Source organism: Nuphar pumila, chromosome 12 (assembly GCF_984573655.1).
Source record: "Nuphar pumila chromosome 12, dmNupPumi1.hap1.1, whole genome shotgun sequence".
Lineage (NCBI taxonomy): Eukaryota > Viridiplantae > Streptophyta > Magnoliopsida > Nymphaeales > Nymphaeaceae > Nuphar > Nuphar pumila.
The window spans coordinates 11,057,204-11,069,057 of NC_143260.1; positions in this window are offsets into that span (position 1 = coordinate 11,057,204).

The window sequence follows — 11,854 nt, forward strand, 5'->3', positions numbered from 1 at the left end:
GAAGGTTTATAAGATGGTGGTAGCCAATGCTTGTGCTACCAAGCAATCCCGATAAGAAAGTCTAAAACAATCCAAATAACATTGTCTAAAGATGATGAGCCAGGGCGGCTAGGTTTCTGCGGCTGGGGCGATTTCTCTGAGTAAAAATAAAAAAAAAAGTTTAGGTATTTTGTTGGCTTATTGAGTAATAGGAACTTTTGGCATAGAACATTGATATTTTTAGGAGATCTAGGTTGAACTTTGTAAATACGCTGCTATTCAAATAATACTACCACATATAATACTTTGATAACTGCTGGTTCTGCATTGAATAATGACATTTGATAGGTGCAACAAAGTTGATCTTTACGTTGAATATAAGCTCCCTGTTGTGGCATCTATTTGTCTTGGTCATGTAAAGACTTAGGAAGGAGCTTTATGATGTTGATAAGTGGAAAAAGAAAGCGAACCATTGAAAATCTTCATGTTGGTCGCTACTTAACATGGATAATTCGAGAGATGATGGCAGCAAGAAGGGACCATACAACACCTTGTTTGCTCCTCATAATAAAAAAAGATAGCATCTTGGGCATATGATGCATGTCATCCTTGTTTTTTTCACATAAGCAGTGCTTGTCAAAATTTCAATGACAATCAATATAAAACCCATGAATTTTTGATATTTTACGAAAAATAAAGGCAAATGTAAAAATATTATTCAAACTCAAGATGAGATATAATTGTAATTCGAGCTTTAATCAGATTTAGAATGAATCTCAAACTGAGAATTTATTTTGAATTGGATTTAATCTAGATTTAAGATGAATTTAATTTGAATTTCAATATTAGTTAGGATTCAAATTGAGTATGCATTTGAATTTGAAGTCTTATTGAATTTTGATTTCAAATTTTGGAGTTTTATCAAATTTAGATTTCAATTTGGGAATTCGGATCGAACTTGGATTTGAATTCGAATTTAATTAACAAGTCTTGAAATTTATAAATGGATTTGGGTTTGATTTAAATCTAAATTAAGATTTAATTGACTGCCAATTCAAGTTTGAATTATACAATAATTTAAATCATTGTCAAAATTGAACTTGAAATTTAAATTAAAGTACGATGTAATACCCATGATTTTTTAGAATATTTCTAATAAATAAAATAATAATTAATACAAAATTTATGAGAAAAAATATAAAAATATGAATTTGTTTAAGTTGAATGATAAGAAATATTCTATGAAAAATGAAAGTTGATTTTAGTAAAATTCGCATTCAGAACTAAATTTATGAAAAAAATAGAATTTAATAACATATTTGATAAATTTTATCAAAATAAAGTCGAATATGATTTTAAACAAATTTAGGATAATTTGATATGTATGTAATGTAATTTCAATAAATTTGAATTTAGTTTCTTGAGCTTGAAATCCAATTTTAAAAAAATGAAAATGACTAAGTGTTCTGCTGACCCTAGTGAAAATCACACTCGAAATTAATTTCAATAAAAATGATATTTCTGATAAAATAATTTAAATAATTATGACAAATGAGGATTTCACATAATTTCATATGAATTTAAAATAATTGGGTTTACATGTAGTGTCATTCCATTTAAAATTTAAATATAGTTTCAAAAATTTTGAAATCTAAAATACCAAATAAAGTTAATTAATAAAATAAATATTATAAAATAAATAATTTAATGTAAACAAATTGTATAAAGAAGTAAAAGTCCATAGGTGGGGCATCCCCTATGGTCCCCCACATATACATGTGGCACCTTAAAGTTAAATTAAAAAAAAATCTCAAATCTCTCTAAATTCAAGTAAAAGGTTAATCCAAATAATTCCTAAATTTTAAATAAATGTCTAATGTAGTAAAGAGAAAACTTTCCTAAATTTGGTAATAGAAGACTCACTAGAAGGGAACGTCCCACCCTAGTGGCCTCTCCTATTTTGGGTTGGAACTTTATTTCAAAAAATATATATATAAAGAAAACAAGTAAATTAAAAAATCAACTTTCTATATAATTTAAAAGAAAAAATGAGGGGTTGAAATTTGGGCTTTTAACACCATTTTTTAAGGAAATTTTTAGTCAAGAGTGACGTCTCTCTCTTGGTGGGCTCTCTCGGTGTGGCTGGAGCCTCTATAAAGATTTAAGAAAAGTAAAATTTCAAAACTTACTAAATTTTAAATAAGAACTTAAGATGAGACATTTCAAAAAAAAAATCACAAACAATCAACCAAGCCTAGGATTTTCCAAAGTAGTGTTAGTTTGGAAACCTCTTCCTTCATGTTTTTGGGAGAGTTCACACTAGAAAGATTTTTTTTAAGATAAACTACTACACTTTTCGTTATAAAAGTCAACATCCATATACAAAAGACCATCACATGGCCATCCTTTTATTGCCATAATGAACTAAGACAATAACAATAAAATATAAGGTAAAGAAAAAAAAAATAAGGAAAGAAACAAAAAGGAGGAGGAGCTTACAATATGGGATGGGAGGAACCATAGGATCTATTAAACCCCTATTCACGCCTCCCACCCCTCTCTTATTGTTCTCTCTCCCTTTTTAGGTTTCTTCTCTTTTTCCCTCTCTTTCTCTTGTTTCTCTCTTTCCCTTTTTGAATTAAGGAGGTATGTACCTCCATTGAACCGAGGCTAAGCAAGGAGAGGCAGCTACACTTCCAAGGGTAGGAGTAGACCATGCTACAGAATCGACATTTTTGGTGTTCGTGCTCACCAAGCGTGTCAAAAGAAGTAAAGGGTTTTATTCTCTATATGTAGATTGAAACTCGTATGCATAATTTTATTCTGAATTTAAATGGATATACTCTGTACTGAACCTCTCATGTGTGGATTCGGCATCAGATTTATCATATTTAGAGTAGAGACAATTTTTGGATTGAAAACCCTCTAAAAAATCAATTTAGTTAAAATTGATTTTATGGAATTTTAATTTAAGTTGGAGTTGGTACACATATGTGTGTATACACTTTGAATCATAGGTGTACACATGCATATATGTGTGAAAAAAGACTTTTATATCGAGTCTTAACACAATAAAATATATGTTGTTGTATTGTAGCCGAATATGGGCAAATCGAACATAGCCGAATAGCCTGGATTCGAGGCACGAAGGGTTTTCAAATAAAAACCCTTAGTGAATCCAAAAATAAGGTTAAGTGGGGGGCTGATCAAATTCCCAATGGGAGTCAGTTCAGTCCCTAGAGATTTTTTTTTTATGTAAGTACTTAAGATTTTATGTCAACCGTATATGATAGTTTTTCTTATAAACAAAATCAATTTTCAAATGCAATAGGGAGATATGTAATTGATTTTTTGTAAAATTTGGTTAATATGTCTGATTTAATTCTCTTATCCATGGTGTATACTATCAATGTAGAAAAATTGAGATTATGCCATGTTGTTGTGAAAAAAATTATAGATCTATGCATGAATCTAGAAAAAATACCAAAAACTTTTTTGAGGAACACAAATTGATTTCTCAGTTTAACAACTATAAAAATGGGATTTGTCTATAAAAAACATGTATTGTTATGATTTGAGAATTTTAAAATAATATATGAAGTGATGTGATATTATTGAGAATTTATAAAAATTTCAATTCGGTGGCCTATTTTTGCTCACCCAAATACATGTTTCTCGTTATTTCATATTTTTAGCCTAATACCTGATTAGTAAATTATTTGTATCCCCCTCGTTTGAAGGAGTTTTTATAAATGATTTGCTGCATTAGAAAGCTAACAAAATTTTACACAATCTGTGAAATTTTAGACTTTGTTCCTGGAGTGAGCACAAAACAGTGATAGTCAAAACAAAAAAGTACAGGCGAACACTAAACCAATCATATTTCCCTCATATTGAGAATTTTTTATGAACGGTTTATGGCATAAAAAATCTAATAATTTTTTTTACATTCTGTCAGAAATTCAACTCTATAAGAAAAATATATACAGTTCTATTTTAGTCGTAACAGTCAGACAGTTTAAGGGTTTGACGAATCCCAAATCGGCTAAGAACCGAGTTATCGATGTGTGTGATGCTTTTCAAGTGTTTACATGTGATGATCTTGAAATTAAAGATATTGCATATGTACTGTTAACATGATTTATATGCAGGTATTGGATGTTCAATTAGGAGCACAAATTGAATAAAGTGATTATGCACTATTTGGCTTTTGTCGTCATTTTCTATCGAACTGAACGAAATGAGCAAGGAATGTAATTGTATATAAGTGCATTGATGCATGATTATTGATTAGCATGTGAAACATGTGCATCCATGAGCCCTGAAGAGGCCTAAATTTTTTAATTTGATTCGAATTGTATATTGCATGGAACAAATTTATTAAAAATGGTTAAACATATAACACTAAATATTGATGCTTACAAAGAGAGGGTAAGCGGTACTTCTAGATTCATGGATATTATTTTTTAGTACGAAAGGTTGATCCTCCATAGCCACGAAGATAGGGAAACCTTCTAAAGTAGACTGCTGTGTAGATGATAGAATATCATGAGTAAAGTCTGATGCATCAGGTTGGTGGTGTTGGGAACTTCTCTTGCTTTAGTCATCCCTTACTCGATATTGGTGAATGGTGTTCAATCAGGTCAAAGCTACAATTGTATGAAAATATTGTCTATGTCATGGCCTAGATCCAAGTTACTGCTTGTATTAGTACTCACAGAGCTAAGAACTAAAACCTAAATTGACTGTGCATTTAGTTAGACATGACATGCATCATTAAAAAAAAAATTAATTAAATATGATAAAGTCATTCATGCATAAATGGTTGATCATTCTATAATGGTAAATACATGCATTATTAACTTTTTATGTATGTTTAAATATTCATGAATATGTTACTACTTATTAAAAAAATATACAAAGGTGAATGATTAAAAATTGTGTAAGCATTACATCATATGTATCTTAAAGTATTGATTGATATATGCATGTGTGAGTGTTGAAATATACTTTTACGTGCTTGTTTTAATTTACATGTGTTGAATAATAATTTTCTACTAAGGACTTAAGTTTGACTCTATTATTAAAAAAAAACTCAGGTAGCAAATAAAGGATCAATGCGATGGCAGGAGGTTGTGGCGGTAACCGAACCAAATCTTTTTTCATCATGCTAATGTTTTGGATTGTAAACATTTACATTTATTTCATTGACTTGGAATAAGACTCTGATATTAATTATTAAAATTTCGTAATGAACTTTTATTAAATGTGGATGTTGAATTTTAAATTTATATATGAATAATATGATGAATTTGTAACACGCAAAAGCTTTTATCTAGTTTTGAATTTCTGTTATGATTTCTAAAACCATTTAAAAAATCATAATTTTTTAGATAAAAATTTGGGGTGTTACACCCAATGACATCATGATGAAACCATATTGATAACAAAAATGGTGGGCAGCCTCAAGTCATGATCCAGCTCCTACCCAACCAGTCTAAAGATTGCTTTTGCGATTTACGTGTAGCACTTTCCTTCACCTTCCATCTAAGTTGGCACAAGATGGAGTGAAGACTGCAAGAGTGGTCTTGAAAAATGTGTTGATTTCTTTCCGACCAAATAAGCCTCCAAGCTAACAAGATGGAGACACGTCACACAAACCTTCATCGATAGCCTTTTGGAATACAAATGTGAGGCAATCAAAGCCTCTCTCAAAAAAGAAAATGTCATCCCAATCTATAAGGAGGTCAATCCAAGCTTGGTTCAAGATAGACCATGTGAAAATGCAATTTCAAAAGGCGTGTGAAGTGGATTCTTCACAATGACAGTAAACAATGGCTAGCAAGGTGAAAACCCTGACTTTTGAGTCTAATCTTCGTATTAACAATGTCATGGAGGAGAGTCTAAGCCAAAAAGGATCTACGAAGCAGTAAGCCCATAAGGCCTTTTTTGGAAGCCATGTGGGAGCAGACATGCCAAGGGATCTCGACATCTTAAAGATGTTGTCACTAGTGAGAGGCCAACTCACTGTATCCTCTAGTGAAAGAGTGCTTTATTATAAGAAGACCATGAGTACATTCCATTCTCGGAGAACAACATCTAATGGTTCCCTTCTAATCACAATATCTCATGTTCGAACCTCATTAGACAAAAAAACCACATACTTTTTCATATTTATCTCTAGATGCTTCATATGAGATAGGGAAAAAATCCTTAAGCTCGGTATCATGCCAAAATAAGGTTTTAAAACCATTGCCCACCTTAATTTGCATCATCATGTTGAAGTGGTTCAAAACAAACCATCCACCCCTTCCAAATCCTAGATCTTTTTCTCCATTTGTGATTTTTGGACCAACTCAAAGGCCAATCAACCAACTCATACTTTTCCAAGAAGACTAGGTTAAGCTTGTCGCCCCTTCTACACAACCTCCGTAGCCACTTAGACAAGAAGACAATATTTAATCTCCCTAAATTATGCATTCCCAAGCCTCCTATATGTAGCGGTTTTGATAAAATCAACCATTTGACGATCACCTTCTACTTTTCATCAATTGACTCATGCCATATAAATTTTTGAAACAAAGAGTTGAGTCTATTTTCAACCTTCTTAGGCATCTTGAAAAGAAGTGTATGACCACAAGAGAGATGTTAAAATGAACAAGGTTAACTCTCTCCGCTTTAGAAAGCAAAGGGGAAGAATATGAATGGATTTTTTAACAAATACGATCTTCCACTCTACTCCAATGAAAAGGGAGACCGAAATATTTAAATAGAAGGGTACCCTCTTCACAATTGAATATTGTTGCCTTGAGCTTCCTCAAGTTCCCGATATTGTCATTAAGCACCATGCATGATTTGGCTATTTTCCTCATTCATGTGAAAACCCAAAATCATCGAAAAACATTTGATCAGAATCACTCATAAGGTCCACATATTTTCCTCTGAAGCCTCTCCAAATATCAAGAGGTCATCGGCAAAAGAAGATGGTTGATATTAATTAACCAATTTCGATACATTGCAGCTTTCGAAAATACCATCTTCCTTCACACTAGCTAACATCACCGAGAGAGCTAATTGTATAGCCACAATGAAAAGAAGAAAGTAGGTCACCCCTTTTTTATTTAAAAAATTCATCATTCTCGCAATCAAGGTTGTGAAAAGCAAACCCTCCACCCATCTTCTCCACCTCTAACCAAACTCTAAAAATTACAAACAACACAACAAGAACTTTCAATCAAGAGAATCGATTAATTTTGAGGACAAGGATTTCGTACATTTAAGCTTGATGGAGTGGATGGTCTCATGTGCTAAAACACATGCATCGTAAAACTGATCTTACCAAACGAGTTGAGCCTCGTTACGACCAAATTAAGCAAATCCAGTGTTTGAGAAAGAATATTTTATGAAGTGTTCAGACCAACTAAGGAATGCAGAACAAGAACCGACCATTTGAAATAGGATGGGTTCCATCATACATTTAATCCTAGCCATCCAATCCACAGCTAAATGGTTATATTGGATGGCTAGGATTGAATGTACGATAGAATCCATCCTATTTGATGGGCTTTTTTTCCTATATAAAAAAAGATGGACACCAACAATAGACTAACAACTGGATTTCTCATGCTTGAACTACACCTCATGTAAGACTCACAGTTACTATTGAGTACCAAACAAAACAGGTGTCACATCTTGTTTTTTTACAATATTAATGTTGTAACATACTGTTTTATGAGTGGCTTGAAGGGGGAACAAGGTTAGTCTTGTGATAAAAACACAATGTACTAAAATAAGTGATATTTTAAAAAAATATTACATTTTTTCCAGATTATATACGTTCTCAAGATCTCACGATAAAGTTTCCAAATTTTTCAAAAAAAAATTGACTGTATTGGTGACACATTTGGATATATACCACTTTGTCTGTTTGAAGGAGAAGGAAGGATCGCTACCGTGTGACGTACATCTTGTAGCTTTCTACATGTTGCCTTGATTTTCATATCATTCAAGTCTAAACCGTGACAGTGGACGAACATTTCATCCACTGTTATCGGAGCGTTGTTTTTGCATGCAAAACGTCTTTAGCGGCAGTTGTGCACCACATTAGCCGCAGTTGAGACCGCTACCAATTCATCAAAATCGACATCAAACATGCATTTGACATGCGTCCGACGTTGACCCATTCAACGTTACCGGTTTTCCATACCGAGTCTATCCTCATCATAGTGACAAATATCGCGAGAAATTGCCGAAAAGTTTAAAACGGTAATTTCTCGCAAGATTTTCAAAATATCGCAAGATTAATGAAAAAACATAAATACCATGATTTAAACGCGATATGTATGTTTTAAATGGCTATTTATCTTGAAAACCATGTATTTTTATTTTAAAATAATTTTTATTAATATTTTCTTATAAATTTTATAATTTATTTTTTTATTTCCGAGATTTTGCCATTTTTAAACGTTTGTCATGGCCCTGGACCTGTGCGCACAATAACAAATGCTAAAAAAGGCAAATTATCGGCAGCCAAAAACTGGTGAGAAATCAATGTTTTTTTTTTTAAATCTTGCATTTTGTTTTGCAAAATCTCTCTAAAAAAAATTATAAAAATATTTTTACAAAGAAATATAATAAAAAATATTCAAAAATAAAAACCACATATTTTTCATGATAAATCACTGATAAACATATAACTATTGCGTTTAAGGGGTGGTATTTATGTTTTTGATGGAAAGTTTGTGAGAAATTGAAAATATCGCAAGAAATTACCATTTTTAACTTTCACTTAATTTATCCTGAGATTTTCATAAATCTCACAAGCTAATTTGTCACTGTGATCCTCATCTAGAAAAAAAAATCTTTTCCTTTTGGGCCGGGGCAATTGATGGATTAATTTGTTTCATACTCATCTGAGTTTTACATCATCTTTTGTGATCCTACTTTAGAAGGAACGAACTCTCACATCCCGAGCCAATTTGCAGCAGAGACACAGCCTATCTTATTACTGACTCAAGCTTGGACACCTCCAATCCAAGACTTTTCTTGTACAGACCTGGAAGCAAAAAAGAAATTGGCCATCGTATGCCTTTTCTCTAGTAGGATATTGAAGAGTATCTATGTCTAGAGAGAGAAAGAAAGAGAGGAAAATATTTCAAGGATTGAAAAAATAACCAGTGTTGTCGATGTTGGTTTCTGACATAAATCAATTCAAAGAATTGACTGATTCAGACTCGAACCGAACCCAGCCGAATCTGTCACCTGTGCTTTTTTAATTTAATATTTTCATAAAATTAAAAAAAAATTTAAAAATATTAAAATCATTGCTGATTCAACCCCATTCATCAACCGCACATTAGCTGGCCTCCGGTCGGTAAAACCAATGTTGTCACTATATATCGGCATCTCGGCCCTGAATCATTGGGCCACCAATTCAGCTGTATCAGCCCAATACCGATACTCAGCTGAATCGTTCTGTATCGGCCCAAAAATAATAAAAAATCATTACGTATCAATCATAACATGACACGTGTTAAAACTATTAAAACAATTTTAAAATAATACAAAAAAATATTTGTTGGTATTTTTTTACATTTATTAAAAAATAACCAATTCATGCCTGCAGCATATCTAACATTGCCCTTGATGTCCTCCCCTGCCCACTGGACGAAGCAGAAAACAAGAAGAGTTCAAATTGCACCACATGACTCTCTATGATCAACATAATTATCTCAAAAAAGACTTTACGATCAACACAAAAAGCAAACATGATTACGGAAATACAGAAAGCCCGAACAAATTAAGCGCTAGCTGGCATATGAGTGGACGAAAAGTAAGGCAGATCTAAAGCGTGACCCATTTCATACTCCTATTCTTCTTTGCAGAACACCACAAAAAAAAAAAACCATGGTTCTCTTCCAACACTTGTTCAGCATTACAACAATCATCATCTTCATCTTCTTCTCCTCTTTCACAAAACCATCTTCTTGTTACTCATTGGGAAACCATACTTTAAAGAGAGCTTTCTGATAAGAAGACCATGAGTGCATTCCATTCATAGAGAACAACGTCTAAGGGTTCCCTTCTAAGCACAATATCTCATGTTCGAACCTCATTAGACAAAAAAACACAGACTTTTTCATATTTGGCTCTAGATGCTTCATATAAGCTAGGGAAAGACTCCTTTAAGCTTGGTATCACCGCACCACACATCATGCCAAAATAAGGTTTTAGAACCATTGCCTACCTTAATCTGAATCATCATGTTGAAGTAGTCCAAAGCAACCATCCGCCCCTTCCAAATTTTACATCTTTTTCTCCATTTGTGATTTTTGGACCAACTCAAAGGCCAACCAACCAACTCATACATTTTCAAATAGACTAGGTTAAGCTTGTTGTCTCTTCTACATACAACTTCCAGAAATATTAAATCTCCCCAAATTATGCATTCCCAAATGCCCTATAGTAGTGGTTTTGATAAAATCAACCATTTGGTGGGCGCCATCTTCTTTCCATCAATCGACTCATGACATATAAATGTTTGAAACAAAGAGTCGAGTCTAGTTTCAACCTTCTTAGGCATCTTGAAAATTTGAAGGAAGTATATGATCATAGGAGAGATGTTAAAATGAACAAAGTTAACTCTCTCTACTTTAGAAAGCAAACGGGAAGAACATGAATGAATTTTTTAACAAATACGATCTTCCACTCTACTCCAATGTGATTCCCTAGAGACCCCCAAAAGAAGAGGGAGACCCAAATATTTAAATAGAAGTTTACCCTATCTCCTTACAATTGAATATTGCTGAGGCGAGCTTCCTCAAGTTCCCGATATTGTCATTAAGCACCATGGCTATTTTCCTCATTCATATGAAAACCAAAAATCATTGAAAAACATTTAAGAATCACTCGTAAGGCTTACAATTGAATATCTCATGTCCGTCTTGTGGGTGATCACCCCTAGAATGTGCAGAAAAGGAAAAACCTGTGAATAAATTTTCAAAAAAAAAATTCAGGAAAATATCAGTACATCTTAATTTTAAAAATACGCAAGAAAACACCGAAGATGACAAAAAAAAACATGCTAATAATGTGATAGTATATTAGTCTTGTGATAAAAACACAATGTACTAAAATAAGTGATTTTAAAAAATATTACATTTTTTCCAGATTATATGAGTTCTCAAGATCTACGATAAAGTTTCCAGATTTTTCAAAAAAATGGGCGATATTGGTGACACATTTGTATACCACTTTGTCTGTTTGAAGGAGAAGGATAGATTGCAGACATGTGACGTACATCTTGTAGCTTTCTACATGTTGCCTTGATTTTCATATCATTCAAGTCTAACCCGTGACAGTGGACGAACATTTCATCGACTGTTATCGGGGCGTTATTTTTGCATGGAAAACTTCTTTAGCGGCAGTTGTGCATCACATTACACGACCGCCGCTAATTCGTCCAATTGACATCAAACATGCATTTGACGCACGTCCGACGTTGACCCATTCAACGTTACCAGTATTCAATAGTCTATCCTCATCATAGTGACAAATATCACGATACCATTAGCGAGAAATTGCCTGAAAGTTTAAAGCAGTAATTTCTCGCAAGATTTTCAAAATATCGCAAGATTTATGAAAAATTATAAATACCATTATTTAAATGCAATATTTATGTTTTAAATGGCTATTTATCATGAAAACCGTGTATTTTTATTTTTAAATAATTTTTATTAATATTTTCTTCTAAAATTTTAATTTATTCTTTTATTTCCGAGATTTTTCCGCTTTTAAACGTTTGTCACGGCCCTGGATCTGTGGGCACAGTTTCAAATGTTAAAATGGGCAAATTATCATCAGCCCAAAACTGGTG